Source organism: Falco punctatus (assembly GCF_963210335.1).
Source record: "Falco punctatus genome assembly, chromosome: 8".
NCBI classification, from domain to species: Eukaryota; Metazoa; Chordata; class Aves; order Falconiformes; family Falconidae; genus Falco; species Falco punctatus.
In genome coordinates this window covers 10,868,823-10,895,915 of record NC_137588.1, presented here as the reverse complement: position 1 = coordinate 10,895,915, position 27,093 = coordinate 10,868,823, and the positions used below count along the sequence as shown (strand labels likewise).

Here is a 27,093-nt window from a genome sequence, read left to right as displayed (position 1 = left end):
GAGGGCTGGAGGGGCACAAGAAATTGGGAGGGGACACTGCCAGGACAGCTGACCTGAACTGGCCAAAGGGATATTCCACACCACGGGACGTCATGCCAAGTATATGAACTGGGGGGAGCTGGCCAGGGGCTGCTGGTCACTGCTCGGGGACTGGCTGGGCATCGGTCAGCGGGTGGTGAGCAGTTGTGCTGTGCATCACTTGGCAGTTTTTTCTTCTCCCTCCCTTTGGATTTTACTCCTCTCCCCTTCTTCCTCATTTTCATTACAGTTGTTGTTATTAGTATTATGATGATTATTATTTTTATTCCAATTATTAAATCATTCTTATCTCAGCCCTCAGGTTCTGCCTTTTTCCTGATTCTCCTCCCCTTCCCTCAGTGCTGGGGAACGAGCGGCTGTGTGGTCCTTAGTTGCCAGCTGGAATTAAACTGCAACATCAGGGCATCTGAACAGCTGGGTGTATGACATCCTCATTTATTAAGGAAATCCACTTTATGTCTCTGACACTGGTTACTATAAACCACCATGAGGGTTTACTTAGATAAGGAGGGTAGGATGTGACAGGAAAACCCTTATTTCCTTGGGGCTGGTTTTTTTTTGTTTCATTTTCCTTTTTACAAATTACAAATATAATGTATTAGAGATAATCCAAGACACAGTTCATGGTAACTATGGTTTGGACAATGTGACAAATATTAGATTCCCATATTACAAAGTGCAGGAGTCCAGCAGCTTGGTATTTGGAACTTAGAATCACAGGTTCGCTCCTTCTTGCTTGTATCAAAATCAATAATCAAAGTCTATATTAACAATGTAACAAAGGCTTGGCAAGAGATCCAGAATCTTGGCAGGAGTTAAAAAAAACACCAGAGTGAATCAACATTTTTTTTTTTTTTTTTTATGAAAGGAATTTCGGTTGTGTCTCAACATGCGGTTGGACATGTACAGGAAAAAAAGTGAACTATTCTGTTCTGGTGAACCTGAGACAAGGTCGGGGTATAACTCAGTATGGCTCCTGGCCTCAGAGTGGAAGTAGGCGCTAGGTGTAGCTGGCAGGGTTTTGAAACTGTGCCAGGCTTAGCTGGCTTAATTTTTTTTTTGCATTGCAGATGAGTATTTTTTGCTGTAGTGCTTAACATGTGAAGCAGGGCTTTCCCTGATCCTTTTGAAGGGCACTGCCACAGCCCTGTAAGATGTTAGTTGCAGGAAGGTGTTCCTCGTGTTTTTCATGTGTTTTCCCTTGTTCAGTTCCAGGCCATTTTCCATCACTAGAATTGGTTAAAGGGGGGAGGGGGTAGGTTTCTATTTTAGGGAATTTGTTGAAAATCCACTCATACTTTTCATCCTTTTTTAAGGGACAGACGTGTAATTGGCAGCACCAGAAGTTTTTATAAAACATGTTGGGACTCCTGAAGGTTTAAATGGGCTGTTTCCCTAACTGGTAACAGGTGCCTTCTTGCCCTACTTCCCACGTCTCTACTGGAGGCTTTGGGCAAGCACTGAACTTTCATTACAACCTCATTTCACTGCAGCTTTCCTTGAGGAGTTTCCTCCATCCCTCTGTCCTCTCCGGGAGCAGCTTGGCACCCACTCTGTCCCTTACAGTGGTGGTGCAGTGGCACAGTGCCAAGCTATACTGCCGTGTGGGGCTGAGGAGAGCAGTGCTGTGGAATGCAGTGGGTTCCAGCTGGCTTCAACAGACCCACACACCCACCAGGGCACAGCTGATATACACCAGTATTGCTGGTGGTGTCTCTGGGAAAAGATTTTGAAGAAAGGGCAAAAAAGTCACTCAGCCAAAGGAATAGGGAGTGGGGCAAGTGAGAAACAGCAGGAAGACGACCAGGGTCAGAGAAGCAGGAGGGTGAGGAGGTGCCTCAGGCACTAGAGGAGATGCCACCAGCAGCCCCTGGAGAGGACCGCAGTGGAGCAGGTGGCAGATGTGAGGAGGAAGGAACAGCAGTGCTCACCTCAGCCTCCTGTTCCCCATCCCAGGGAGGAGGTAGAGGATTTGGGAGTGAAGAAGTGAGGTTGAGCCAGGGAAAAGAGATGCAGGGGAAGGTATTGGTTTTTCTTCTGTTTCTCTTGCTCCAAACCTGTTTTAATTGACAATAAATTAATTTTCCCCACGTTCAGTCTGTTTTGCCCATTACAGTAGTTGGTAAGGAATCTCCCTGTATTTAACATGGACCATGAGCTATTTCATCTTATTTTATCCCTCTGCCCTGTTTGAGGAAGGTGAGTGAGAGCAGCTGGGTGAGCATTTGCAGCCAGCCAAGGCCAGCCCACCACAGAAGAGCCATGAGGGTCTGTGACATTGACAGGAGGTGACCCTGCCTGCAATGCACCACACATTGCAGAGATTTGCCACTGATCCTGTTCACACCTTCCATGCCCTCCTAGTTGTGACAATAAAATGGAGAGACCTTTTTCTCCACCTTTGGTGTGAAGTTGGCAGCAGGTATCTGCTGATCAGGATCAACCCCCAGAGTGGCTGTTTGTGTTTGCTTCTGCCTTGCCAGAGGACTGTTCCTGGTAAAAATTCAGCAGCTAGTGTTCAAGCTCTTCCAAACCCACTTGTGTTTGTCCTGGATGGAAATAGACCTGTTGGACTATAAACACCCTTACTGTGGCAGATGCTTGACTTCGGGATTTCTGTTTCTGTCTGTGAGGGTGTTTGAAGGGCTTTGAAGTTGGAAGCAATCAGTGTCACATTCACTGAGGCACAAACTGTCTATTGTCACTTTACAAGCTATAGATACAGGAAGATTAACAAGGAATAAACTACACAGGTTGAGGACTGACAGAGAAAAAGAAAAGTATAATGGCCAGGAGTTTCAGAGATGTATAATTACTGTTTTTAGGAATAAAATCTCATTTCTTTTCAATGTCCCAAATAAATACCTGATTATTGCAGGAGGAGGAAGTAGCAGTTAACCCAAAATATCCCCCCAACTCATCAGTCACTTCTTGCAGTTGACCAGTTTTCTAACTCAATGGGTATTCCAACTTTCCTATTTTTGTGGTACATTTGAAGTCAGCTGCCTCTTCCTTACTGGGTATTTTCCTTCTTTGGGTCTGGTGTGTATAATTAAGCAGAAGATAATATTTCAGTGTGTAATCATCATATGGAAAGCAAGAATTTCAAGATAGAGGTGGTTGTAAATGGATACTAGAAATGCAGCTCTTGTGAATGGCTTGCCTCAATCCCAGCTCCTGTGTACTTCCCTGTCTCCCTGGTTTTACTGTACCAAAACTGGATCATCTTCTGCTGCATCTGCCAGAACATGTTTGTCATGTTTCAGCCATTGATCATCTGTCTCCAGATTTCCACTGAAAGCACATCATCCTTTGTTGCATCTTCTGTTTACTGCTTTTCCATTATTATTCACAGTCCCTTGACTGTCTCCTCTTTCTGAAGACAAAACACTCTTTGAGATCATATAAAACTGGAAAGCAGAGCCATACGTATCTTTGTGGGTCTTACAGGTATGGAAGTTGTTCATGTCAATATGAATTCATGCATTGAATATAGTCTTGTAAGCAGTGACTTGACTCTGCCTCTACCTGCTCATTGCTTAAAGTAGCTCCCAGTGGTTTCATGATACAGCAAATCATGAATCTACCATCTACATACAAGTCACATATTATATGTATAAAGTCATGTATGTATTTACATAAGTAACAAATTATTTCCAAATCATAACTTTTATTGCTCTTCCTAGCAAGTCACTATGCCTCTGTATAATTCAATGACGTATTTACTGTCTTAGCATAAATGAATAGAAGGCCCTAATAATACAGGATGGAAAGGGAGGTGAAATTTGAAGAGACAAGCCTCAGTGGGAAAACTGCAGGCAGTATAAACACAGGAGGAGGACAGGTGGCTCTGAAGGCTTGTCAGATGCGCCTATTTGCAGATACCAGTGTCTGCTCTTAGCACATAGGCAGTGAATATATGAGAGCAGGGGAAAAAGCAAATTTATTCAAGTTGGATCCGATTGTGCTGCAAATGAGAGGAGGGTGCACAGCCATCCCCCCGGAGAAAACCTCCACATCAGAAGTGACCTCTTAGTCCCACAGCTGATTCCCAGGGCTCCTGCCTCCCACTTGCAGAGGCAAGCTAAACATCTTTGATCTTGTGCAGGGCTTGACCCTGTAAGAGAGGATCAGGACTGCAGGAAATTCATTAGGGACTTGGCTCCTTCGTTTTATGACTGGTACAGAGAAAAGCAATAAGAAAAAACCTTGCAATGGCGGAGAGGAAAGATTAGGCTGTTGCTTAGGCAGTGGCGTAGCCTGGGATGCTGGAAGTGCCACGGTGCATGTTGAGAAAGGGCTGTGGAGCGAAGAGAAATGCTGCCTGCTGTCCCATGGGCAGAGGTACTTGCCCCCTTCATAGCTCATCTGCTTTCCTTGTCACTTCAAGATTTATGGATACTTTGTCCTGTTGTAAAGGTACACAACTGCTACTTGTGTCAGGGAAAATTGAATTTATAGGTTATGTATATTGAGCTTCATAGTATCTTACCTGTAAGGGAACTGCTGTATTGTTTTCATAGCAAAATAAGAGAATTAAAGGTAGGTGAGGGGGTAACAAAACGTATGCAAGCAAAAATAGCTTTGCTATTTATCCAGGGTGTGAAGAACACTGTGAACAACTGAGTGTGAATTACAAAAGATGCGTCATATAATGCTTGCTTTACCGCGGTTTCCTGTAAATTGCAAGGCTGTCGCTAGCTGCTGATAATTTTGTCAGACTTTAATTGCTTGGGTTGATCTCTGCAAACACAGCTGTAGGCTTGTATTCTAAAATTACTATTATTTTAGGCAAGCCTGTTCACCTGGTTTTGGAAACAGGGCATTGAGAATGCTGCTTTGATCTGTACTTACTAAAAAATTCTGGAAACCTTTTCCTGAGCAGTTTGAGCAGTGGTGGCTGTTGCATCCAGCAAGCGGCTTTCTGCTCTGTGGTGCAAAGTTAGACTAAACTTGATGAGGTGTTTGGGGAATAAAGCTTGTATGTGGTGGAGAGAGCTGTTGATTTTTTTCAGGGAAAAAACTTCAAAGAGTTGAAATTCTTGGAGCATGTGCATCCCTTTCTGTCTGCTAGCAACGACTGATGGGTGCAGGCTTCACTCCCAAGTTACTGCCATGCCTCCCTGGCCCAGGACTACAGTGCTAGGTCAGTGTTTGAAATTGCTGCGGCTGTCTGCCCTGGGGGACACCTTTATCGCCCTGAGAGCCTGCATCTGTGCGCCCTTCTTGTGTTTGCACAGTGCAGGCAGGGGAGCTGTCCTGTTCAAATGCAGAGTGAAAGGAGGGTGAGGAAAACTAGGCTTTAGTGCTGGCATTTTGTGACCCTTAAGCACATAATGTTACAGTACCAATAATATTGGTAAAATATTGGTAAAATAATATTTACCATGATCCGGAGCTCATGCACAGAGTTATGCTGGAGTCCGTTATCAGAAAAGCATCTACGGTCCTGAAGTTACTTTTAAAACAGCTGGGACTGGGAAAGGGCCAGTCACTCACAGCTTCAGAACACTTCACTCACAGAAGGGTTCACTTGTACTGTATCAAATAGGAAAACAAATTGAAATATGCAGTGGATTTTGAATTATAGATGTCCAAAGCCAGCAGAAACCAATGAACCCATCCCACTTATAATTCTATATCATCAAATCAGAATGCTTTCTGACTCCCCAGAGAAGGTCCTGAGCACATGTTGGTTAAATTTTAAATAGATCAGGAAGGTGTCCGGGTTCTCTGTCTCCTTGCTTATGTTCATTACTGATTTGCTTGTTAACACTGCGGATGAGTAGAATTAAACTTTCTAACACCCTTGCAATATGAATCATGTGCCATGTGCCTGCAATGGGATAAGCACACCACACTAATTCTGCCCACATGTACCCAGCTGCTCTCTTCCAGTGGGCTCAGATTGTTCCAGATCAGTTTGTTGAATTGAGCAGTGGCCATGCCACTGCTGCATCTGGAAATCCTCCTGAAAGCAGGAATATGCAAACAATAATCTACTCAGGGACCAGAAAGGATCTTCTGTAGAGCAGGAGGAGGACTTTGCCTGAGAAGGGTCTGTGGATGCATGAGCCAATCTTTTTGACCTCAGACTGTGGCTAACTGGGTAGCTACCAAGGGTCCACATCTCTCTTAAAAAAAAAAGCAAATGAGAGAAAACTCCTCATCACAGCTTTGTTTCCTCTTGTGAGGAAAAATAATTGTTTTCTGATATGTAGATGCTGACCTGGTGTTACACATCCTAAAGCTCTGAGCAATCTTGTCATACTCTGTTGCTGACCCTGCTATGAGCAGGGGTTGGATTAAAGACCTCCCGAGGTTCCTTCCAGCCTGAGTTATCCTATGATTGCTGCATGCAACAGCTGCCTCAGGAATTTCTGTTCCAGTTCACTCACGTTCCCTGCCACAGTCTTTGCATACTGAGCTGGAATGATAGCAATGATACTGAGGAGAGCTAGAGTTACAGGCAAGGTACGAGAGAGTCTCACCATGTCCTGGCACTGAGAGCCACAGGAGCATCCTGCAGAGTGTGATGGCTCTTCAGCCTGTGCTTCCCTCTGGGGCTGGGTTTATGGCAGAGAAAGGGGAAGCATGGGAAGAGGTTCCAGTGCTGCTCCGTGTCCTGGGTGGGAATGGGTTTGCTCTTTGTTACAATCCCTTGTTCTCTTCCCTCCCAGTCATTTGGTTTGACGTTTGTAAGGCAGCTGGATTAAGGCCTGCTCACTGTGATGATTACCTGTGATTTTAAACCATGAAGAAACAGGATAGCTGGGAAGTATGGGGTGCTGGTATCTTCTGGTGTGAACAAAAGGTGCAGGTTGACCTATTCAGGAGCAAATCAGTCTGGATATTTGTCACCCGTCTTGAATGTTAAATTCTGGCTCTGTGTCTGCAGTTTCCTTTAGCCCCTATTCATCTTCCCTCTTTCTCCCTTTTATTATTTTTTTGTTATTATTTTTCAGATGCTTAAACGAGTGGCTTTGCAAAATGCACAGTGTGTTTTCCTTATGTTTCTGCTCAGTCTAAGAATAAATTATAGCTTAAACTTGGGAGTGGTACATCTGTCACTAGTTGTAAAGCGGCCTTGAAGAATTTTGCCTTGGCAAGCCGTAATTGCTGATAACTGCTCCTTTTATGTAAATCTCGGTGTGCGTGGGACTGCTAATATGGTGGTGGGCTCAGTGGAGGCACACAGCTGCAGCAGGCAGGACAGCTTCACAGGCACTGCTCTGCATTGCAATGGGATGCTCCGGGAAGCTGGGTTTTTTTGAATGATCATTAGTTTAGATACCCACAAACAAATGATGTGGTATTGAATCCAACCCAGAGAAAAAACCAGCTTATTTAAGTTCTGTCTCATCATTAAACTAGTCTTCAGTATTTATTTTTAAATACAAGGAAATAGCCTTTTGAGCTATGGTTGCTTTTACACCTGGCTCCCTTGCCTTCGGTGGTAAATACAGCTGCAGTGTGATCATGCTGCCTGCCAGCTTGGCTCATGGGACTCTCACTGAATTACTACCCCATCTTACCTGCTTCTCCTTTATCATAGAAGCTGTTATTGCTTGGCAAAAGCTGGAATTATAAAGATATAAGGCTGCCAGCCCCATCCTTGGCCTCCAGATGTGGGTTTGGTGCTGCGAGAGCAGCCTTGCAGTAACCAATGTGTACCTTGCAGGAAATAAGGTGACTCACACTTTTTCTGTTCCTTCAGCAAAGGAGCAACTGCTAAAGGAATGGTAGCTGGGAAGAATGTTAAGATAAGGCTACATGCTTTGCTGAACATCCTATAGAGCAGTCTGTTCTTGTTTTAAGGCTTTAATGATGCATATTCACATCACTGGGAATCTGACCATGAGTTAAAAGTCCCAGAGACAGATACTGTCACAGAAAGAACTTGAAACACAATGAGCAAACCATTAGCTAGCTAGTATCTGGCTGCTGAGGTTTGCACTACCAAAAATGGAGTCATTATAGAGCACAGTGGGGCTTGGTGGTGCAGCCTGTGAAGCATACGTCCAATGCTACATGGCTGATAGTACAAACTGTAATACCTGACAGCTGAGTGGCTGTTTTGCAGTCAGCATAGCTGTCTCTGCAGGCTTTTGTCAAAGGCTGGTCCAGCACATGGATGCTCTGGTGGAGCTGGCATTCACCAGACTTTTCCTTTGTTTTCGTTCCAGGGTACAACAGAGGTCCTGAGTCCCAGTGTGATACATGATCCAGAGATGTAGGTCCCAGCAGGAGAAGACAACCCGGGCTCAGTAAGTCTTTGTTCTTAGATCTTTAACAGGGAACAATTAAGCGGTTATCTGTTGTTTGTGCAGAAGTGCGCTTCCCTGGGTGCTGGTGCAGGAGAGTCCTCAAGCTGGGAGGTGTGGTAAGGAGCATGGACACCTCATTCATGTGAGAACTGGGCATGTATTCTTGGAGAGGAGAGAGCTTTGCACTTGGAAGTGTGTCCTTCAGCATGGCCCTTCCGGGAGGGCTGCTGAGCAAAGTTTTCCTGCCCCGTGACCCTTTTCAACCAGAAGTAAGCTGGATCAAAACAGAAAGCTCAAAACTGTGCTGCAAATCCAGGTGGAGCAGCTGCCACAGGGAGGGAGGCGAGTAGCTTATGGAAGGAGCCTGAAGTTAAGTACCAGCTAGATATTTTGAATTAAATCTGAGCCACGTTGTAGTAAACCCTTTAAAAATACATCAGGAGAGAGATGCTTTGCTTCCTTTTTACAAGTGATGGGGTTGATTTCCTTGAAAGGTCTGCGGGCATTCTAAGGGCTACAAGGTAACATTGGCCAGGAGGTGAGCTATTGGTTCACGTGTCTGGGACTTCTTAGCAGGTGGCACCATCTGCCTTACCAGCAGCTTGCAACAGCAGAGACAATATTTTGTTGCTGTACTGTGAGTTTGTCAGGTACAATTATCAATGCCATAGACTCTGTGTTCGTCTTATTTATCTGTTTGTGGTCAGGGTCCTCCTATCATGTCATAGACTTCACTTGCTGAAGAAGAAATAGGGCTTTAATTGCATAATTCAGAGTCTATGGGGACCATATCGACCTGGAGAATTCCTGCTGGCTCCTACTCCATTTCCCTCATCTACCCTTCAGTGAGCTCCTTGCTTAGGTTTGCTGTCACAAGTATGTGTGATACCACAATGCAGATCAGATTGGGGTGCTACAGTACAAAGGCTGCAGTAAAATGTGAGTAACCCTCCCTACCTTTCCTTGGCTCTTTGCATCCTTCTAGTGGGATGTTTTGGGTTTTTTTCTCCTATGTGTTTATGGCACAGTTTCATGAACACTTTGGGACAATCTTGCTGCACTGCAGCATGACATGCCAAGAAAGGATGGAGAGAACAGGTTTCTTCAGCTGGTGTTTCATCAGCATCTCTATGTGGTGAAGCTACAGCCTGAAAATCTTTGCTGGAGAGTGGAGGCTAGGGTGGCTGGGTTATTTATTTTTCCTTGGCTTGAGATTTTTGTGGTCTCTGCTGGAGAAAGGGGCTCAGGAGGGAACCTTTGGTCTGACCGTGTACTGGATCTTCTTATGTTCTTATGATCAGTAATGTTGGGTTGCCTCCATTTTGCAGGCTTGTTGAGAGATGGGCTCAAATGTCTCATTTGCCACTTCTGGGTTCTTTGTGCTTCCTGAAGTCACTTTCTTTGAAGGGGTGTCCAGTGAGAAATACAGAAACTGAGATGGTCTGAGATCAGCAGTGATTTTTGAAAGTGTTGGCTTACATTCACTCCAAGGTACTATGGGATCCAGCATAGCTCGCTGTGTATGCGTACTGCTAACCGAGACTGCTGCCCCTTGGTACTGGGCTCTGCTCATGCATACCATGAGAGGTGGGGCCTGCCCTGAAAAAAGTATAGGTTGTACAGACAGCAGATGTGCAAAGGGAATAAACTTCTATAGATCATCTCATCTCAGTGCTCTGTCCACTGGACCATACAACCTCTTGGGCCTGTAATTGGTACTTTCCAATACCAAAAGACTTAAAAGCAGTACAGCCCCATACATCACCGGCTAAATGAGGATGTTGCCCATGTGTCCCAGATCTGATCATCATTCTGCCCACAATGCTTTGGGAATTTGGGCTACCGCCTTAGCTCTTACCCTGTGAACTTGAAACAAGGTGTAGATCTTACCACTGCACTATTTCATCTGCTTCATTTCACAGTGTCTCTGGGCTTCTTAGGAGGTAAGATGCACACAGTTTAAACTATGCCCTTGCAAAATAGAAAGCAAAGGTGACCTTGGGGTCATCCATGTGAACCCTGCTGATGAACTGATTTTTGCCTTTTCAGTAGCTAGAACAACAATGAAGGAGTACAACTGCGCTTAAAATCTCAGGGACAAACTCACCCTGAAAGCAGGGGCTCAATAGGGAAAACAGAATATAAGGTGAAATAGATATCCTCTCTCAATATTCTCTCATAAATTGTTCTAGACATGGAAATATTATATGGCTAGCCTGTATTGGTCATCTAGGGGTCTTTATTATAGACTCGGAAGACTCAAGAGTAGACTAGGAATAGTTGGTAGGATTATACCCATCAAGGAATAATTATACTTGTTCTACAGATAAGCAATATAGATAAATAAAGGTATTATTTTACTTGTTTAGCTTAACAAAAGTTCTGAGGTTTGGGAAATATGGAATCCTTGCTTTTCCCAGCAATATATCCATCTCCCTGGTCTGTGGGCACACCAAGCATTTTGTCTGGAGAGTACAGGACAATGATAAGGAAAACAGGACTGTTTAAACTTGTTGACTAGGGATGCTGTTTCAGTGTTATCTGGGCCATCTGATATCTTTTCTAGCAAGCATGGAACAAGACAAAGAGAAGAAGTAGTTTTTTATATGAGTAACAAAATGTTTAGTAGTGATAATGGGAGGGCCCAGGGAAGTTTTGGAGGGACAGCCTTCATGCTTCAGGATACAGAATAATTATACAGAGGAAGAAAGTTCCTTTATAAGGAAGAAAATCTCCTTGCAGAAGCTTTTTCTGCAGCACTTCTTTTACTTTGCTCTGGAGAAGCTAGTGTGTATTGGCTCCATCAGCATTTGTTTTAAGTCATGGTGGTGCTCCCTGGGTCTGGCATTTCAAAGCCTTGCACTGTTGCCTTTACAGCCCATGATAGATTTGCCTGGAGGAGAACATTGCATAGCCGTACACTAAAGTGTGACTCCAAGATGCTGCATTTAATATTGTCAAAGACATCTGCAAAATAAAGCCAGAAAGAAGAGCACATCTAGTCTTTTCCCCTGATAACCACATATTCTTTGACTAGCAGTAGCTTTGGGGCAGACTACTGCAGGATGATGGAATTAAATAGACAGTTTAAAAGTCTTAGTGTAACTATTGATTTTTCTTGTTCAGTCAGGTGTGGTTTAGACAAGGAAGCAAGGGAAGTGGGTGCCTTTGCAAACTTTTGTGGCAATGAGCAGAACAGCTGTGACATCCACGTGAAAGTAGCTGTTATCTCTCAACGTGGAATATCACCACAATCCTTACTCGTAGCTCAGTCCTTTCTCCCTCACTGTGTATAGTGAAGAGACTCGTGCAAGCAAGACAGAGGAAAAGATGCCCTTAATGGTTCAGCTCCATGACTATGTTAGTGCATGCGGTTATTTTGAAACAAATATGACTGTAGGTATCTACTGTAGTCACAGGCAAAATTGAACAAGTCATCTACTTAACGGGGACTGTACATCTGAAACTGCTTCAGCTATGTGGATGACTGGGTCCTTTCTGTGTATATAAATCTGCAAATGTGTAGTAGGTTGTAAAATTTATGAGCACTTTAGCCTTTATAAATTTTACCAAGTGTGGCCTTTAAAACCAAGGGTTGTTACTAGTGTTACATGCAGATTTTAATTATTATTAACCCCCTGCTCACCCTTTTCCTTTACGGGGGGGGGGGGGAGGAAGGGAGAGAAAATAAACCGAAAAGGAAAGGAGAAAATATAGTTCATTAGGTGAAAGTAGTGAGATCACTTTCAGGTCCACAGATTAGTGGAATAAGGCCTGGTAGTAAATATAATCCAGATTGGAGGAATTTGAAAGAGGATATTTCCGTTAAATTCTGCCTAAATGCAGTCTTGCTAAAATAAAATATTTACCAAATAAATCACTGTTGACTACAGCTAGATGGGAATGCAATGGCTTTCTTGCCAGAATTTAACTTAATTAAGAATGTAAGACATAGTGCTGTTGAAATACGCTGGATTGATATTATGAGGAAGGAATTGGTGATTCTGCACCTCTGTGCTCCTTTCCCTTTTCCCATGATTTGAATATGGTCCATAGGAGTCCTGACAAAGCATGTGCAGGGTTGGAGCATGTCTGAGACCAGAGGAGGATGGGGCAAAGCACAGCTGCTTTACAGATCCACAGGGACCCTAGGAGAGTCACATGGGGACACAGGACATTTGGTTCTCACAGACTTGTTGTTAGGCTAGAAATAATTAAATAATTACCCCAGTGCAGTGTAAGGAAACCCACACTCCATTGCAGGCTTTGGACCACTCGCTACTATCAGTGCCTGGTATGTTCTCACTCCTGTATTTTCTTCTCTCCTTCCACGCTTTTTTTTTTTTTTTTTTTTTTTTTTTTTTGTCATAGAGTGGAGTCTTTTTTACTCCTCCTTCTTTGAAAAAGGAAAAAACCTGCTGTTAGGATTATGTCCTATTACTTAAAGTGCTTGTTCTTCTACATGTACACGTAAATTTAATTATATTGGCCATGTGAAAGATGCATGAATGTTCACTTTTGGGAAGTATGCCAAAGATATCTTCTGAATGTGTAGCTGTTTGATGTAGGCTTGTGTATGGTAATTGAATTACTGATCAAGTACTGTATCAATGAAATAATCTTGGTAAATTCTGTGTACTTAAGTAACTATAGCCTTGAGGCTCTGGTAACTGGAGTAACCCTGCTATTGATTTATATTTTTTTGGTTGAATATGCATGTGTTATACCACTTAATAAGACTGTCCTTCTCTAGCTGTTCCCATGTCCTTCAGAACTCAGGGCTTTCTTTCAGTTACTCACTAAGGATTTTCCTGCCACTGCTTAATACTAAGGAACTTCTCAGATGTCCTTCTCACAGCCCCACGGCTGCCTTCCTCCTCAGCCGTGGGGAATCCTGCTGCAGTGCTGCTCCTGTGAATCACCCTCTGCTTCTCCCTCCCTCTCCGGTGGCCCTTGCAAGACAGGAAAAGTAGGACGTTCTCTTTCTCTTCTCAATGCTTTCTGTGCAAAATGTCCTTGCTCTAATTCTGCTGGAGTTTTGTGGGAAAGTAATTTTTACATCTTATCTGTTGTTTCTTCCTAGTCCATCTGTCCCTATCTACCCTTTGTATTGTCAGGGAAATTTGGCATTACAGGACTCTGGCATGACAGTAGCAAATATAATCCACCCATGAGGTGTCCCAGGGACCAGAAGAAACGAGTCCATCAGGATCCTATTAAAATTATGGATTCAAAGTTAATTGGTTTCTTCCCCCCCTTTCCTGTATGTGGGGTGTTTTTTTTTTCTTCTCTCCAGTAGGCTGCTCCATAGTTAAGCTCAGGTCCAGGGGATAGCTAAATTACTTTTCTTCACAGTGTTGCTGTTAAATTGCAGAAAAAACAGCTGAAGAAATAGTGAACGTCATTGTAGGATCATCTTCTGCAAACAAGTGTTGAAGATGTTTCAAGATAGTGTAGGATGACAAATATAGTAACGTATAACACAGTAACTCCATGAATATATGACCCCACCCACTTAAATGCAGGAGCATGTATGGTATGCAGTGAATGGGCTTGAGCAGAATTGATTTTACAGACCTTAATTTTGGAGTCTGAGTCCCAAAGTGATATCTGAGCATGTACTTTCCACTTTTCCTAAAGCAAAGCTGTTTACTTTACCCTTGTCAGTACTAGACATGACTTATAGAATAGGTGGTGATCGTATGAATGACTGATAAAGGTCATCCAAACTCATTTTTGGATACAGGTGTTATGTATAAACTCCTACAGCATGGCAGCAGCAAGAAGCGCAGTCTTAAAAACTAACCCAAACTTTCTGAAAAGCATGCTTTATGAAATGCATTTAGTAAATTCCTTTTGGTATTTTAGAGACTGAAGATTATAAAGAAAATTTCTGACTTGCTTGAAAGCATTGGTCACTGCATTATGCAAGGTATTGTTACAAGTTGGGTCTGACGTGCTCCTTTGGCAGCTGTAGTCTCTGGTGGCCTGTTCCAGCAATTGCTTCATGCATTCAGGAGGTTTTCCAGTGAAACTGAACCCCAGCATTGCACTGAAGAGATATGGCATGCAGAACCTGGCTTTGTTCAGCTGGAGAAACAGCGCTTGGGGACATATTAAGAAGCTGGATCGAACGCAGCCGATGCATGGGTAATCGAGCAACTGTTATTCAGGTTTCATGGACAAAATGCTTGCCTCTGGATGAGAGCCACACGATCACTGAAAGAAATCCCTTGTTGCTCAGTTTCCTGGCAAGAGCTGAGCAGGTCTTGGACTCTGTAGCCTGGCTCATGAGGGAGGAAGAGCATCAGGCAGATATGATGAGACCTCTGCTAAGCATGCACTGCTCTATCCAGGGGGGAATCTCATCCTTCACTTTGAACGTTGTCAGTGTGTTTTTTTTCTGACAGCTGCATCTGCCAAAACGGGAGGGCCAGCTTTTACTCTTCTCCTCTGGAATCTTGTCATTTTGTGTCTTTTGCTTTGGCAATTTTTATTTATTTTTTCATTTAATGGAAAGAGAAAAGAAAAATCAAAATCAGAAATTATCAGGCATTAGTATGTTTCCACTTGCTGCTTGTGTCCACATGGAGAACTTAAATGCAAATCCTCTTCCGGCAAGAATTCATTGTTTCCCGCTGTTTGTTCTTGTTAGGGCTGATATACAAAACAGTGGAAAAATAAATGTTGTATTTCCTTAAACTTGGATGATCCTATAAAAGAGGCACTAGAAACAATATGTCTTCACTAGTAAACCGAACAAAAGTGATGTAAATACCTCTGAACATGAGTTTTAGATTGTGATCTAGCAAACTGAATGCTGTAACTTTTCCTTCTCTGATGTTTGAGGTGAGAAAAAGCCATCATTTGACATCACATTCATAAAAATAACATCCTATTTCTTGTCTCTGATAGCAGGTGGTGTAGGAGCTTAAGCATCAAACTGGTTTTTTGCCACCTTCTCTTATTTCCAACAAACTCCTCTTTGTGGCATTCTATCCCAATGCGATCAAACTATAGTTTCATTGACTCTTCTTTTTTTTTTGTTTTGGTTTTTTTTTTGTTTGTTTCCTTCTAAATAGAGCAGCTGATGAAGGTGGGGAAAGAACAGCTGTCTGAGGCTACAGTGTAGAATTCAACATACTTGATCTACTCCTTTGAGTATTATTTTATTCTTTTTGAATTTGCAGTCTGTTTAGTTATGTTTTCAGGTCAGGGCATAGTCAGGTCAGAACCTGCAATGGCAGTTTGAGTGTGGGTCACAGCTTTGCTGCACAGCACAGCACCGAGGGAGTGTCACTGCTGCATATGACAGGATATCTCACCTTCCTTAACAAGGGTGCAGGTCAGAGCCTCCTGAGCACCCACTGGCACCCACCCTCTCCCTGCTTCCACAGACCTCTAGCAAGTCTCTTTTTTCTCCTAGTGCTTTGGTCTCTCAAGCATATGAGACACAGGTTTCCTACGAGGGAGCGAGGCTGTGTTTTCACAGCCACCAGCACTGTGCAGGCCTGGTCCATCACTAGCATTTCTAATGGCTGTGGCAGCAGCAATATATATGATAAATCTAAAGGATTACAGGCCAGATTTTGGTCATGTAGGGCTTGGTAAGGATTCCTGACCTCAGCAGAGCGCATCAACTCACAACAGCTGAGGGCATGACCTGTCTTTCTGCACTTTCACTCTCTGCCATATTAACTTGATTCAGTGTGGCAAGGATTATGGTTTGGGGACTGTTACCTAAACACGAGGCAGAGGGCAACAGCAAGGATGCATTTATGGTTATTTTTATACAATGCCATGGCCAATCAAAATTCTGAAGTTTGTTTAATGCTTTTCACCCAAGGTAATTGGTGTACGGATTCTCTCAGACCTTTAAAACGAGGAATGCCTCAGGCTTTCTGGTACTGTCTCTTCCCTTTACCCCTGCCTATTTCCCAGTCTTGTGCAGTTCGATAATTGCATTTCCCTTTACCTCTGCTGTACAATTTGGCTCCAATTGCACTAAGCCCCAGAGGCCAATTCTTTAGAAAAATCAGCCAATAGTGCCACCGGGCAGCACTAGCTAAAGAGCAGCTTTTCCAGCTTTCTGCCACAGGAAGGCATCCCTGTATAACCCAGGCTTGGGGCGGGGGCTGGTGTGAGGCTTCTCCCGAAGCTCTGTTGGCGATCTAGGAAAGGGGAGCAAGACCATACCTGGCTTACACCCTCTTCATTGCACCTGTCTTGTTGTTTAGAAAAGAGGTGGTTCCCTTTGCAGGCAGGCAGTCTTGCTCCTGCAAAATAAAAATTAATTTTCTCAGTGTTAATCAGATTTTGAGTCCCTTTTAAATCACGGGATGTAATTTTAATAGCATTCAATTATCTGTTTTTAAAGAAGGCTCTTAAAAATTGTGCCTTCTCAGAAGGTCTTTAAGATCTCCATGTCGGTGGTTTTTTTTTTTTATTTTAATAACAGAGTTTTCTTGAACTCCTGCAAATACTCCATAGGATTTCCTATTGCCTGATGCCAAGAGAAGAGGTGCCCAAGAAAATGTGTGCTGTTTCCCCTTGTGGGAGCACGGTGAGGACTGGGCAGAGCTGGAGCAGCCCCTGCACTGACCTGCGAGGGACTCATCTGTGCCCAGCAGTGAGGGGCTGGTGTTAGGCTGCCTTCAAGGCATGACATACTTGAGGATTATTTGCAGATTTTCCTGAAGAGTCAGGATGTCTCCCATTCCCTCTCGGTGAGGCTGAATATGTGAATATGAGTACCTGGCACTGAATAAGTCTTAAATCCATTAACTGTTTTCAGGGATTGTCAGGTTTTCTAAAAAGGGAAATAGATTGCAAAAATGATCAGTAACGAAGAGACACCCCCCACACACAAGTAAAGTTCAATTGTTCGTGAAGATGTGTGAACAGATTTTAGGGAATTGTCCTGTATAGGAATTTGAAGGATCTGCATTCTAATGTGATTACAAAGGACAGTAAGAAAGTGCATTTCATTTTTTAAAGATTCTATTGGTGTTCTCTATTTTAATTTCAATTTCTAATCTAATTAATGTATTTAGTTTAAAAGTTTCATAGAAGCAATCCCTGAAATGTTTTTCAAGGTGTATTAAAGCATTTAAGAAAAGAAAAAACCCAAACCTTACAATGTAATTTAGAAGATGTTTTGCCTGAGAAAAGAATATTTGAAGTGTTCATGTTTAGAAACCTGTATGAACAGAGCCCTTTAAAATTCTGTGGTAGAAAAGTAGTCCACGGAGACTACAACTATAGAAAACATTGCACTACTAACACGCACTTACGCTTTCCTCAGCAAAAGGTAGCTAATGAGACCACTTCAGCTCCAGTGCTCTTATGAATGCTAACTTCATTGTTTAAAAAAAATAAATAAGCAGGAGTGGGAGTGTTATTTAATAAGAATGGTAAATAGTTGGGCTGTCTCATGGGGAGCATTTGCTGATACAGAGTCCAAGCAGAGGTAACGGGTGGGTTTCATGAAGGGAAGTGATCATTAATGGTTTCATTTCACATGGAGATTAATAATCTCATTTTCTGTTACTTTCTTGTGATATTAAAACTGTTACAAAAGCAAATAAGCTGGTTTTATAGGATGAAAAAACAGTGGAGAATAGAAGTTCAGTGCACATATAGAGATAAAAGAGGAGGCGGCGAGTATCTCGGAGTAACATGTGCTAAGGACACAGTGTGGTACAGATAGAGGAAAGTATTTATTAGTTTCTTGACCCTAGATCTGACTCAGTGGAAAAGTCGTGACTAAATATGTGCTTGCTTGTGTGTATGTGTTGTTAATAAATTCTTTCTGATTTTACTCCTCCTTGCAGTTCTGAATCAAAGACCAGAATCACTGTTAAAATGGAGGTCAGCAATTTAACAACATCTTGCAGAAAAGATTTGGAGGTGAGTGAAATTATATGGTTATCTGAATCAGATGTTTTTCTATGTAGGGATGAAAGCTCAAAAATCATGATGTCACCTGTAGGCATATTTGGGATTTTCCAAAGTAGCAAAATCCATAATATTGGGAACAGACACAGAAACTGAGGTCTTTGTGACAACTCATGGATATCCTAACTGATGTCAGGGCACCATTGTGCAAACTTTCGCCTCTAGTGTCTGTGTTGATTTACCAGTGAAATCAACTGATTAAAGTGCCAGATGATTTTCTTTCAATTCAGTGGATTTGAAATACTTAGAGCTAAGCTGAGCTTCAGGTTCTGCTGGCTTAGAGGTTACAGAGACAAAACATGAGAGATTATAATGTCAGCTGGACTGGGGCAGGCCAAAGGTACCTGCCTGGGCTGCCACTCTCTGGGGTCAGAGCTGGGGGATGTGCTGGAAATGTGACTTAGCCTCCCACTCATGACTTTTGCTGTGATCCAAAGCTACAGCTGCAGAATCTGCATGATGCTGCATCCATCTGGGATGTAAGTTGTTACTGGAAAAAAAGTACAATGCCTCACAGAGGATGCTAAAGGCAAGTGTAAAAATGAGTAAAACTCTGATAGTAATTTAGCACAAGAGGGTTTTGTGAGGGGCGAGGGTTGGGGGCAGTCTAAAAGGGTGGGAAATGCCTGGGATCTGGTCTCTGACCCCAGCCAGCACTTCCCTTTGAGACAGCTCTCCTGCCCTGCAGTAGTGTTTCCCTCTCTCACTCACTCTCACTCACTCAAACAATCCCCTTGTACCCTAAGCTACTTTTTGGGAAGAAAAGAATTTAATTCTTCAAGCAGAAAGCCAAAATGTCCAACAGCTTCCAAACATTTGTACTATGTTGTATAGGAGGAATAACGCTGTCTATGTGTACATCACCAGCTAATGTTTTTACCTTGTTTTTAAGTTTAGTTTTCTGAGTGTGCAAGCAAGCTGTGACTGTTGGGAAGATGCGCTGCATCCTTGGCTCTGGGATACGGTTTTGGAAGAGAGGGGCCTCTGTAAACAGCAAGTGTGCTTGCTGTTCTGGCTATAGTTTAAGATGAAATTGTCCCAGGAGAGCCAAGAACTAGCATGGGCTGAATTTTCCTCAAAGAAAGATTTGTCTGTGTATGGTTAAAAGTGTGGGTTGATGTAGTCATGTAACACCTTCATGTCTGCATGGAGGCTGCTCTGTTGAATCTCTGTTCTAGGAACCGTGTCCACTACTAGTTGGAAGAAAGACAATACTGGTAATAAAAGAAGGTATGAAACTGGCTTAAATTGAGACAAGACCTAGCCTATAAACTCAGATATGAATTAAAATCAAATTTTAAAGTATTTTAGGGTGTTCAAGCCTATGGTTTTGCTAAGAAATTTCTGTTCATGCCCTACTTTCTGACTGCTGTAGTAGAGTGAACATCAAGGGGCTAAATTTTGAAAAAGTGCTCTCCATCTGTGTTCTCAATTTTACTATTTTAAAATGTTTCTCTGTTTAAAAGCATCTTAAGTGAGGGTTTCAATATATCTGAAAAAATGCAAAGTAGTAAAATCCTCAGTTATGTTTTGGTCATTTTAGACAATTCCAAATTTCAGTGGTATTACAATCACTGCTCTGGTTTACATCCAACCACTGGTTATCCAGACTCAGTGACTGCTGACCCATACAGTTTGTGGCTCTTGTGCATTGTTGTACAGGGTAATACCAGTTCAGAGTCTGTATGTGTCAGTTCTCTATTTTGTGGCTCGAAAAAGTGCGGGTACTTTTTATAAAGATCTCTGAGGGCTATTAGTAATGACAGGGGGGAGGGCCACAACATCTTAATCAATAGTTGCTGAGTCCCTAAACCCACCCATAACACTGTCTTCCAATGTGCTTGTTGCTGTTGGCCACAAGACTTGCTTGTCTGCAAAGTCCATTAGTCATTCATGAACCCTTTAGAGAGGAGTTCCCACCAAAAGCATGTCACAAAATCACCTTCTGCTTTTCCCTTTAGTTAAAAAAAAAAAAGTGTGGGGTTTTTTTTTTACACATCAGTAATGATTATTAGTCATGCCATCATATTAATCATGTTACTGATGTTCACAAGGAGGGCCTGTTCCTACAAGCACTGGTTGCCATGGTCTTTCTCTCCTGTTGCAACTACCTTTAAGGCTCTTAAGTTGTTAATTTAGCAATAGTAGTCCTTTAGCCCAACCTTTAAAAAAAGATACAGTAAGTGAAGTCTCTAGGCCCTGTAAAAGATGCAGGGCATTTGTTAAGCAAATGAAGAGTAGGGGAGGAATAAGCTTCCCCGTTAGCACCCATGCTTTGTCTGTATGGCCTCCTACCTACTGCAGAGCTGGGAGCCCCATTCTGCGCCATGGGCTCAACACCCTCTGCTCTGCCCTGTGTAGCAAAGCTGCATCTGCAGAAAATTGAGTCTGAATTTGTTCAGAGCCTGCTGGATTATAACAGACTTGTCTGGAGGAAAAAAAATCACTGTCCGTAGAAAGCATGCAGCTGAGAAAATGGCCTTTACAGACTCTTGTAGCCTTTCTAGGCATCAAGCTTGACTAGAAGTGTACAATGTTATGCCAATCTGAAGCAAGAGAGACCATTTCCAATGCAGTTTGCATTTCTATTGGCTGCATATACAATACTAGGCATAGTCTGTAAGCCTAATGGGAAAGGTTTACTACTGAAAGGTTGTAAAAATAAAAAGATTCATAAAGATTCTGTCCTCTCTTGTGAACTCACTGGCTTTGTGATTGCTGTGCTTTACTTCCACTGCATGCTGTAGTAATTTGTAAACATCGGGATTCCTTATTTGACCAAAGCCAATCAATTTTTGCCTGATAAAACAAGAGAACTGAGCAGGTTTAGGCCAGTCCTTGTAAAAATGAGAGGCTAAATCTTTGTGCAGAGCCTCTGGGTTACTCCAGCAGGGCAAAGAGCTGAAGCTGTAGGACTCGGTCCTGCCTTGTTTAAGTGCTGTCCCTGAACAAAGGGCATTGCTGCTGGTGATATTGTGGTCCTCTTCAAGAAGCACTGCTAACCCACTTTCCTCTCCCTGTTTATTACCAGAGAAAGAAAAAATGACAACTGCCTGATCTTTAACTGTAACCTAACTGGCCAGAAAGGTTGTTATCAGTCTGTCCGGATTTCTCTGTGTATTTTCTTGATTGCTTTATCTAGTGATGTTTAGTATTCTTCATTCCTCTGTTATCTGATCTGTTGGATGGTAATAGCAGACATCAAAAGCAAGGACTTTGTCTTAGAAACTCTATCGAGGACAGCACAGGCTTGATGTGGCAGAAGCAATAAACCCTACATCTGCTGGTGTGCAATGAGAACTCTCTTATCAATTAGCTCATCACTTGCAGGTTTTTGCCAGCTTCCCAACCCTGTGGCATGTGCTGGTAACAGAAAAGTAATGATAGAGATAACTCTGCTTTCTGTATAGGAGAAGGTGGGTTTGTGGTTGGGTTGTTTTGTGGGTTTTTTTTTTCTCTAACTTTCTCCCACTCTGTATTTCTCCCCAGCTGTAAAGCTCTTTGGGTAAGGGCCATCTTTGAATTGCACAGAGGACAGTGATCATATGCTAAGACCTGTGTGCAAAACACTTTGGTGAAGCTTCAACATCAATGTCTGCATCTTTTCGGGTCAGTTAAGCTGTCCTGGGTCCTCCTTATTTAGCAAATCACCCTGTACAAGCAATTGGGCTTAATCCCACATTTAACATTCATTATAGGCACAGGAGTTCTGCTGCACAGGACTTGATTCTCTTTCTGATGGAAATTGCAGGTCCAAGTACATAATAGACAAATTTAACAGAGGGTGGGCTCTGCCAGGGGCTGGGCAGGAGCCCAGAGGAAAGCAGGGAAGAAGTGGTATGTGCTGTGCCCACATGTATAGTAGCTGGGAGAGATGATGGTCTGCTGGCGCACCCCAGGCAGCAGCATCCAGCCCCACTGGTGACAGATGAGTGGTCCTTCCTTGGGTCCTGGGGCAGATGGGCCCTGCAAGGTGGCTAGACCCTGCAGGTGCATTGTTTGTAGGCAGTGGTTAACGCAGATTATGGGTTAGAAGTGCCTTAACTGTAAATGGCATACACCAGTCTTCTGGAATATGTGATATTACATGGTCAAACATGAGCACCAGCTAGAAATTAGGGACTGTGGGTGAGGGAGACCATCACCCTTCTCCTCCCTGGAAGTACCATGCTTTGGGAGGGGGTGGGAGGACTCAAGTGTGCTAGAAAGCAGCTGCACAGCAAAGAATGGTAGTCATTAATCCCAGCTGTAACAAAAGCCTTGGGGTTTGAGACCTATCTTCTATTTTTAAAAAACTGAAATACCGAACATTGATTTCTTCTTTTTTTTGTGTGTGTGCTTTTAGAAAATTGTCTGTGTCTGGCATGGTCCCTGAGGGTTACAACCTAGTAGCTGCTTTTTGTGGCTTTCTTAGGATTAGCCTGTTCCTATCCCGGGTTTCACTCCCTGGAAGTTGAAAACCATCACTTTCAGTGTTGCTGCATGTGAGAAAAGTATTTCTTCTCAACCAAAAACAAGGACTGCAGGCTTGGGACTGCAAACTGACCCACTTATAATGTGTACTGAGCTCTCTTGAAATGCAGTGTTTTATAGAGTTGGTCAATAATAAAAAAAAGCTCCAGCATAACAGTATTAACTGCAGGTTGGAACTGAGCATTATGTACTGCAGTCTAGACAAGCTCACAGACTTCCCCGGATCAATCCCATTCAATTCCATGTCATTTTACAATGGTTCTTGTAGTTCCTACAGATTTATGTGTTCAAATCCTTTTTCATAACACATTAAAAGCTGAACTCATCCTGGGTGAAGGTAGACAGAGTTCCCACCTGACATTTTAGGGAGCACGTTGCTTTGGCTTACAGGCCTGCCTGCAGGAAAATGCTGCGAAGCACTTAGCCAGATGCTTGTAATACTAAAAATGCCATGGCCAGAGTTCTAGCATATAAACATGCCTGTTTCAGGATGGTTATTCCCCTTTTCTTCCAGGTAGAGGGTCCAGTCAGACCACTATATGTTTGTTTTCTTTACATCAGCAAATGGCTCAATGTGCTCTTTGGTAGGCTTGCAGGGTCAGTCCGTGCTGTGTGACAGGGAAGCTCAGGCTGTCTGCACAACAATGGCAGAGCTGAAGGCAGCAAACAAGCTGAGCCCAAACATCTCTGCCATGGTTGCTTTGCATAGGGTTGCACATGTTGCCTCCATGTCGCAGCTTGGCTTAGCTTGACTTTTGTGTCTTCGATGAAGAACTTTGAACAAAATGATGTTCCACATTTGAGAAGTTCCCTTCTGCCCTGCTCTCTGAAGAGCCGAGGAGCCAGGTGACGGCTATCTGTAACACATAACACATTTCTCATCCACAGTTTCTCTCTCTGGCACAACTTGTTGCTCAGGGCAGTGGAGTCTCAAGTCCAAATCAGAGGCTGAACAGTCAGGGCTAATTGTGAAATGGTCATGTCTGATGCTGCAATAAAAAAAAAAATTCTGCTGTGGATTCTTATATAGCATGAATCACTGACAAAGTGCAAATGACAGATAGTCAAAAGAAAGATCACTTTTATCCCCTGTACAGATTTTTTAAAGGATGCTATGCTGGCTAAAGGGGTCCAGAAAAATGCTGGATGTTGCTGTGATAATTACCAGGATTTACATAATCTTTTCTAGAACATCTGAATTTAATTTCTTATATATTATATAATTTAGAATAATGTGACTCTGTCTTTTTGTTTTGTTTATTTGCTATTCCATGATAGTAACACTATTTCAATTCTAAAAGCAACCCAGTGGCCAGCTCTCTTCATTAGAGAGGTGGTATTTGAGGAAGACCTCTTTGCTCTCCGTCTATTGTGGCAACTGAGCCCACACACCTGCCCAAGCTGTGGCAAAACATAATGCAGCTCCTCCATGAGCTCCTGCAAACATGCTAACCGGGAAACAGATGCAGGAGGTCCTCCCAGGGAGCAAATTCCCTGGGGCTGCATCAGTGTCTTAGCTTGTCCCATCTGCTACCAGAGCTGTCCTCTTTCCTTGCATGTCAGAGTGAATGTCTACGTGCTAATTGCTGGAGACCAGAGCTGCTGCAAAGGTTCTTATTTGCTTTAGGACTGAGAAATCATCTCTCTGGGACGCTGCAAAGTGCTGCCTCAAAGGCAAGTGCGGATTTTTTCAAGATGTAGAGGCTCAAAGCCTGCTGCAGACTCAGATGGCCATGTTTTGTTCATTTTAAAGGGAACTGGGAGAGCGGGAGAGAGACTCTTGTTGGCAGCTTTGAAAGTCTGTACTGAAAACTAAGGAGTCTTGCTAATGAAATGTGTTGCATCTGTTGGCATGGAGAATGAGAATCTTATTTTTGAGTGGATGTTGTTTGACTAACGTATGTGCTTCCAAACTGTTTTGTTTCTAAATACCTAAATAATGTGAAATTTCCCAGGAACCAGTGTGACTTTCTGTTAAGTTTTCATGTCCTTCATATTTTTCAGCCTACTTCCTTTCCTCTTCCAGGCCTGTGTTATTTGCCAGACTTGTCTCTAAGCCCTTTTCTGTCTCTGATTCTCTGTGCACTAGTAGTACCGCTATTTTACAAGTATGGTATTTGTTTGTGGGAGAAGCTAAAATGCTTTCCTGGCATAGGAGAAATGTCTGCCCTGAGGAGTTCAAAGACTAAGACTAGGAAGCCTGGACTAAGATGATAGCAAACCATCAGTGGTTTGGGTATTACAGCCTGACTTGGGTGACCAGATTATATTCTTCCTGCAAGCGCAAATCTCCAGTTTTACCTGGGGCAGGTCATGTGGATCCAAATAGTTGAAGATAGGCAGACAGCAGTGATTTGGGCATTATATAACCCTACACTTCCCTGTAAGATACCTCTGCTTCCACCTCTGTGGAGCACTTCAAAAATAAATGTATTACAGATAGTAAGACCTCCAGATACTAGCAATAAGGAACAGATTAAGTGCATTAGCTGGGATCAGGGAAAAGGAAGCTCCTGAACAAAGGACCATCATTTGCTGCAAGCTGGAATTAAATTTTAAAGCACAAGAGAGGTGGTTACGTTGAGAGCTCCTTCATAAAGCAAATTGGCATGTACTGAACCTCTGCTGGCACACCTAAACAGCTTCTTCAGCCCGACAGTCCTCCTCTGTGCTGAAGGGATTCCCACCATATCAGCAGGCTGGACAGAAGGAGGAAATTGCAAAGAAAGTGGCAGGAGTACAAAGCAGAAGAGTTCAGATGTGATGTGAAAATTTACAAGAAATGCTAAGGAGCAAGACATAAAACATGACCAGTAATTTTAATCTGTGAAAGGGATTTATGAGTTGTTGATGTATATAGCCCATGCTGTATGCTCATCAGAGGCTTTTTCTGCAATGCTCTGTCTTTCTGTGTTTGTATTTATTGAATTTTGATGGCTGTGTTGCTGCACACCCTACCAATCAGCCTGGAATTGCCCATGTATCCAGCGGAAAATTACCCATGCAAACAATGGCCTTATCTTTTGAAACTAAGGATACTACCTTGGGTCTGATTTTGTGTGGCGTGCAAGATACCCATTTCTTTATCAGACAACTTTAGTTCAGAATGAATAAGGTTAAATGAAGTCCCTGGAGTGAGTATGTTCGTTTTCTATATTACAGTCTGTCCTGCAAATCTTTCATTGTGAATGATGGACAAAACTGGCAACGTAATAGAGTAGTAAGGGACTACTTAGCCAAAGTAAAATGGTACTGCGAATAGGTCCAAGGCTAATGCTTTGCTTTTTATATATCTAACAAGAATTGCACCCTCAGGACTACTAGGAGTAGCATGTAGGAGGTGTATCAGGATTTCAGTGTGTTCCTTTGAGCTTCCAAAGATGACATATATTGGCTGGGGAGACACTGACTGCCATGAGCAGGCTGGTGGGAGGTGTGAAATTGCCACTGAAAATCAGTGTTTCTGATACACTCTTCTCTTGTCCTCTAATCAACAGCACTGAGAACGAAATGGTTTTAAGCATTCTGCTGATCTATAACAATTGATTAAGCATTTATTAAAACATCTGTTAAGCATGTATTACCCTTTCCTGAGCCATTTATTAAGGGACTGCTTGAGCACTTTGTGATTGTGTTACTTTTGCTATGCATGTTCTCTAGCAAAGTTCTTTGGGATGTAGAGATGCACAGACAATAAAAACTCATTATAGCCACACACATCCACTCCATATAGCAACATCTGGTCTAAACATTAGCAGATCTCTAGTTAGCAGAACAGGGTGGTTCAAGGAAAACATGCCTGCAGCAAAGTGCCTCTCAGATAATGTTCTGTGAAAAGGGCCTTCACTTCTTGTTTTATTGCAGCATGTGTGTACAATGAATGAAGTAATACTTTGGGATGCAGTGTATTTTAAAGGGCTAAAGAGGACTAAAAAAAACCAAACTATTTTTTTTAGGTGACATACGTTGCATTTCTACCTTATGTTACTTAATGAAATACAGTATTTTTGTTATACTATCCTATCCACTTTAACTGCAACTTGATCTCATATAGGAACCTTTGAAATATCCATTGGCATAACCTGATGAGAAGACAGTGATTGCTTGAAGCAGAAATTTGAAGAACAAAAACTGTGGCTGTTTCCGAGAGATGATAAGATGACAGAACCTATAGCGCACTAGAAGAGGGAACAAGTAAGTAATGGGCTCTCTATGGGGACTGATCATCACCGCTTTAATGATACAGATTCGATGCCAGCATTGCATAAGCCATGAACTCTGTAGCCTGATGAAACCAGGGACATCCTGCCCACGTTTTTTGCCTCTGGGAGTCCTCTGCCTCTGTGGCCACCAAAAA

General features: G+C 42.8%; 1 protein-coding gene across 1 annotated transcript in view; it reads left to right on the top strand.

The window, feature by feature from the left end:
- The first annotated feature begins 1,920 nt into the window (after window positions 1–1,920).
- Window positions 1,921–27,093, top strand: part of LOC308068740 (uncharacterized protein) — an 82,215-nt gene continuing 57,042 nt past the window's right edge. The window contains exon 1 of the mRNA XM_080399891.1: window positions 1,921–27,093. The gene's annotated coding sequence lies outside the window, so the exon portion shown is untranslated.